General features: G+C 47.3%; 1 long non-coding RNA gene across 1 annotated transcript; it reads left to right on the forward strand.

The window, feature by feature from the left end:
* Positions 1-4,051: 4,051 nt before the first annotated feature.
* On the forward strand, positions 4,052-5,184 carry LOC139832092 (uncharacterized). The gene is made up of 3 exons (XR_011746645.1): positions 4,052-4,213; positions 4,316-4,426; positions 4,544-5,184. It is a non-coding gene; the product is annotated as an uncharacterized lncRNA (long non-coding RNA).
* Positions 5,185-6,204: the final 1,020 nt, after the last annotated feature.

The raw sequence follows: 6,204 nt of genomic DNA on the forward strand, positions 1-6,204 counted from the left end.
GCAATTGACAAATAAAGAGAGCATGACAATGCACATACATATCATGATGAGTATAGTGAGATTTAATTGGGCATTACGACAAAGTACATAGACCGCCATCCAACTGCATCTATGCCTAAAAAGTCCACCTTCAGGTTATCATCCGAACCCCCTCCAGTATTAAGTTGCAAAGCAACAGACAATTGCATTAAGTATGGTGCGTAATGTAATCAACAACTACATCCTTAGACATAGCATCAATGTTTTATCCCTAGTGGCAACAGCACAACACAACCTTAGAACTTTCATCCTTTGTCCCGGTGTCAATGCAGGCATGAACCCACTATCGAGCATAATTACTCCCTCTTGGAGTTACAAGCATCTACTTGGCCAGAGCATCTACTAGTAACGGAAAGCATGCAAGATCATAAACAACACATAAGCATAACTTTGATAATCAACATAACAAGTATTCTCTATTCATCGGATCCCAACAAACGCAACATATAGAATTACAGATAGATGATCTTGATCATGTTAGGCAGCTCACAAGATCCGACAATGATAGCACAATGGGGAGAAGACAACCATCTAGCTACTGCTATGGACCCATAGTCCAGGGGTAGACTACTCACACATCACACCGGAGGCGACCATGGCGGCGTAGAGTCCTCCGGGAGATGATTCCCCTCTCCGGCAGGGTGCCGGAGGCGATCTCCTGGATCCCCGAGATGGGATCGGCGGCGGCGGCGTCTGCGGAAGGTTTTCCGTATCGTGGTTCTCGGTACTGGGGTTTTCGTCACGGAGGCTATTTGTAGGCGGAAGGGCAGAGTCGGGGGCCAGACGAGGGGGCCACACCATAGGGCGGCGCGGGCCCCCCCTGGGCCGCGCCGCCACGTGGTGTCGCCACCTCGTGGCCCTACTTCGTGTGTTCTTCGGTCTTCTGGAAGCTCCGTGGAAAAATAGGCCCCTGGGCGTTGATTTCGTCCAATTCCGAGAATATTTCCTTACTAGGATTTCTGAAACCAAAAACAGCAGAAAACAGCAACTGGCACTTCGGCATCTTGTTAATAGGTTAGTTCCAGAAAATGCACGAATATGACATAAAGTGTGCATAAAACATGTAGATAACATCAATAATGTGGCATGGAACATAAGAAATTATCGATACGTCGGAGACGTATCAAAGGGCGCCGTCAGCAAGCAGATGATGCCGAAGAAACGTCGATAAACGACGATCTTCAATTGGAAGTAGCAACCACCTCCGGCGCCGAGGTATATATATATATACATATTGAGCGTCTGGTGATACAACTAACTGATTTGAATAAATGTGTGTGTACTAACGCGCGCGACTCTCTTTCTTATTTTAGCCCTCGGCCGGATCGTCGAAAAAATCGAGTACGTCGTCAAAGCGTGGCGCAACCAAGACGATGAAAGCAGGAGAAACATGCACCATCGATGTTGTCGACGAAGAAACCGGCAGGCCGCTGGAGCCCAGCAAGAACGCCACCAAGTTTGTCAGCCAATGCGGAGCCGTTGTTAGAGACAACGTCTCGATCACCCACCAGGAGTGGAATGAGCCAAAGAAGGCACGTGTTGGTTTCACTTTTGTCGATAAGAGAGAAAAAAAAGATTGCTTCAACAAGCTTATGGAACATTTCGTTCTACCTCCGGAATACCGCAAATACGATGAGGAGGGTAACAAGATTGCGGAAAACAAGAAGAGGCGCAAGCTAGTCAAACAGTTCGCTCTTTCTAGGATGGCCAACGCATTCCGGAAATACAAGCAAAATCTAGCCCATGACTTTGTCAACCAGGGCAAGACTCCGGATTTCAAAGGACAATATGAGAAACTGCAACATGATTGGCCAGAATTTGTGAAGCAAAAGAAATCGGAGCAGTTCCTTGAACTATCGAAAAAAAATAAGGAAAATGCGGCCAAGAAGGAGTACAATCATAAAATGGGGCCAGGAGGGTATCGCTTTTGGCAGCCTAAGTGGGAGAAGATGGAGAACGAGCCGAGGGCGCGAGGAATCCGTCCAGTGCGGAGGGATGGGACCCAAGGGCCAAAAGCTGGTGGTACGGGCATGGGGGATCGCTGAACCCGGAGACAGGGGAGTGTGTTTATCAGGGCAAAATAATTACACCCACCAAAAAGCTTATTGAGGCAATGAGGGAGGCTCAAGAGGGGAGGATCAGGTTCAACAGAGAGAACGACGCCCTGACAAAAGCCCTCGGGAATCCTGAACACGGAGGACGTATACGAGGCATGGGGCCCATTCCGTGGAAAATAGGGTTCCCCCAGAACGATGACCCGTACGGTTACAGAAGCCGTAAGAGAAAGATGGATCGGGATGCAGATGTTGTGGCGAAGTTGGTAACGGAAATGGATGTGATGAAGAAAACCGTGAGTGTACTAGTCGCCGAAAGAGATGCAGCTCGGGCGCAGCATGCTGAAGATCATCCAATGGATCTCGGAAGCCAGCAGCGGAGAAGAAGCAGCGTGGCTTCCACGGAGGCCTCACCGGCTGGTGCACCGACGATAGAAATTACTGCACCGGAGCCTCTGGTGGTCGAAATTACTGCACCGGAGCCTCCTCGCTACCCCGTGGACGATATAAAGGAGATGAAAGCATGTCATCTGTATTATCCTATCGGGAACATGTCCATGAAGGTAGCCATCGGCAGTGCTTTGCCACCTGGAGCACTCCACCACAACAACCCCATTCAAGATGGCTATGCTCGTGTGACGGTGGAGGAGATAGTCCAAGGGTTTGAGGACTTGGACATTGACATTGCTACACCTGAAGGGGTGAAAAGACTTGGAGATGTCAAGCGCCAGTTCATTCTATGGCAGAAGAAGTTTATCAAATTTCCAGGCGAGGCGCCAACAAGTCCACCCCCCTACGGTGGTGGTGGTGGCGGTGGCGGTGGCGGTGACGGTGGCGGTGGCGGCGGTGGTGGTGGTGCTTCACCTAATACACCTCCTTCACGTCAGCCGACGCCGCCCCCCAGTCCTCGTCCGGCGGGTAAGCAGACGCCGCCCCCTAGTCCTCGTCCGGCGGGTGATCAGCAGACACCGCCCCCCAATCCACCTCCGGCGAAGAAGCAGAAGCAGTCCTGGGTTATTAACCCGGACCCTTACGTACCTAAGAAAACAAAGGTACCGGAGGTATCACTGAAGCCTCTCCCCAGGAGGTCTTGGGAAAGTAGTGCCGAGGAAGTCGAGGCGGGCGCGGCTGCTGATTTAGAGAAATGGAAGGCGAGCGTCAAGAAGAAAATAGAGGGCGAGCCCAAGCCAGTATATTCTGACAAGGAAAAGCAGTGGGCTAAGTCATTTTTGAACACACCGTCCCAAGCCGCGAAGAATCTGCCTGACGACTATTTACGTGAACTTCGTAGGCAAGCACTCGCGTTCAAGAACAGGAAAGAGTTGGCGGAGAAGAAAGCCTTGAAGGACGAGGCCGAGTCAAAATTAGAAAGGGGGAAAGAAGTTGCCCAGCTCGGGGAACAAAGTAAACAATCGATCGCCCCGCTCATAGTGCAAGCCGCCGATCCGGATGCCCCCGATATCATAGCAGCTGCGGCAGCACATGGATTGACTGTAACGAGTGCCAGAGAACAAGCGGCCGAGTTAGGTATCACTCTTCGTGCACTGCTAGGCCTTGATGAGGCGCCAATGAAGGACGTAGTATTTACATATGTGAAGAATGGCCCTCTCGTCGAGCCTGCGCAGGAAGAGGATCTACCTCGACAAATGAAAGGTCTGCTAAATTGGTACAAGGGTTACATAAAACATAAAGACGCCAAAGACTATATCTATGCTGAAGTTAAATATGTGCATCACTTCAAACGTTACTGGGTAGAAATTCCTCTGAGTGAATTGTTCCAGCTGTTCAATCTGCGCGACCTCGACAAATCTATCATCAGTTGCTACGTTCTGTAAGTGATTTATTAATTTCTACCCCATCTCGTTCATTGCCTGCACTATATATATATATATATATATATATATATTGTCCTAACTATCTTGTTGTGTACGCTATATATTATGCAGAATGAAGAAGCGGGAAATGCGAATAAGGAACATCCATGATGTTGGGTTCATTGACCCACACATCGTTAATTCATATGTGTTAGAACACCACCCCGCCGACGTGGAGGAAGACCTGTGGCGGTTTATTAGAAAACAGCAAGAGAAAAGTGATATTCTATTTCCTTACCATTTTGGGTGAGTGTTTCTGTCTTGAGCACATTCTCTTTTGTTTACTCCATGCATGGTATGTGGCTAATCGATGAGTTATGCATGACTGTGCATGTATCGTGTCCGCAGGTTCCACTGGATTCTTATGGTAATTAAAGTTCAGACCTCCTCAGTTCTCGTCCACGACTCTCTGAATATGGATCCGGCGCTTTGGGGCGACATGAGAAAAATGTTGCAAAAGTAATTATTTTCATTCATTTGCGCTCTATATCGATCGGCCTATTTCGTTCATCATTTCCTAATATCAAGTAACTAATTAATAACTCTCTTGTTTATTTAATTTTCTTTGCCTCGTAGGGTTTGGAGACGGTTCGTAGATACCAAGGTCGGTGAATTCAAAAAAGAGCTATCTTTTAAAATGGCAGTGCGGACGACTGGGGATACTCAGCCACCGGGGACCAATCTATGTGGATACTATGTTTGTGAGAGGATCCGGAGATACTGCAATGAGCGGGACCAGACGTGTGAGAACAACATCCTGAGGAATAACCTCCGGAAGACGCTTAGTCCAGAAGCTCGCTTCCGACCACTTCAAGAGGAACTAGCTGGATGGTTGGCGAGGGAAGTCATCGATCCTAGAGGAGAACACTATTACGATGACGTAGAACTTTATATGCACCAGAATTTGTAACTAACTTGTTCAAAATTGTATATGGTCATCCGATATTGAATATATATTGTATATGGTCATCCGATATTGAATATATATTGTATATTCCTCTTGAATTCTTTTTGGTTCTAATTTCAAATTTGTTTGAAATTGTACATTCATATGCATGTATGTATACAGTACCGTAGAATATGTGAAACTCCTTCAAAATTAAAACCCAAAAGAAATAAAACAATACAAATTAAAAAGAAACCAGATTTAGGGGGAGGGGGGCTAAAACCCTAAACCCTGCGGAGGCCTTTAGTCGCGGTTGGCCAGAAGAACCGCGACTAAAGGTCCTCCGCCCTGGCGCTCGCCTGCGGCCCACGTGGACGGGCCTTTAGTCGCGGTTCGTAAGGAACCGCGACTAAAGGGGGGGGGCCTTTAGTCGCGCTGCTTTGGTCGCGGTTGGGCCACCGCGACTAATGGCAGTTGCCAACCGCGACCAAAGCCCTTTTTTCCACCAGTGTTAGCCCATTGGCCCATTGTGCGTTACTTCTGCTACTACCTCTCCATGTAGCTGAAAGCAGCACAAGAGATGCGCTTGCGAAATCACTGTAAAAAGAAGAGCTAGCGCACGTGTATTTGAGGTTTCAGAACAATTGTAATACGGTCTGTTTCAGGTTTCACGGTTGTACTTAGTGCATTTTCGGTTTACACATGATATACTTGGTGTACTTCGGGATTCACTATAGGTATACTTCGATGTACTTGCACTTTGATGTATTTGTATTTTAATATACTTAATTTTACCTCTTGGTCTTCCGTATGCTGCGTTTGTTGTGTGTTTCGTACACGTATAGCTGCACGGCCATGGCAGCGGTAGGTTTCTGAGGGTGCAAGTACAGCTGCGCGATCTTATTGTTGCATGACATGTGTCACCGTGGAACATGTCATGCTCCTTTCCTGTGGTATGACGGGATCTTCCTGAAGGCGGAAGGCCGATTCTTTTTTCTAACCATACCAGGCGCTTGCAAATGCAAAACTTTAGAAAATAAAGTACTCCTTCCGTCTATGAAAAGATGTCTCAACTTTATTAAAATTTAGATATGTATCTAGACCTATTTTAGTATCTAGATACATTTAAATTTATTTGCAATTAAGATACCTTTTTATAGATGAGAAAGTATATGCATCGTGTCATCTATGCACTAAATCGTCGGTACGTTGGCCATGTGGACATGCATGCATCGTGGGCACTCGTGCCAGCCAATTTTCTGTTGGAAATCAAGCGGTAACGTATAGAAACCCTGACGGAATCACCATCTCAGTGAGAGTACATAAATCACACGCGAGACAGACGTAGCTG

This window comes from Lolium perenne, chromosome 6, assembly GCF_019359855.2.
Source record: "Lolium perenne isolate Kyuss_39 chromosome 6, Kyuss_2.0, whole genome shotgun sequence".
In the NCBI taxonomy this organism is placed as follows: domain Eukaryota; kingdom Viridiplantae; phylum Streptophyta; class Magnoliopsida; order Poales; family Poaceae; genus Lolium; species Lolium perenne.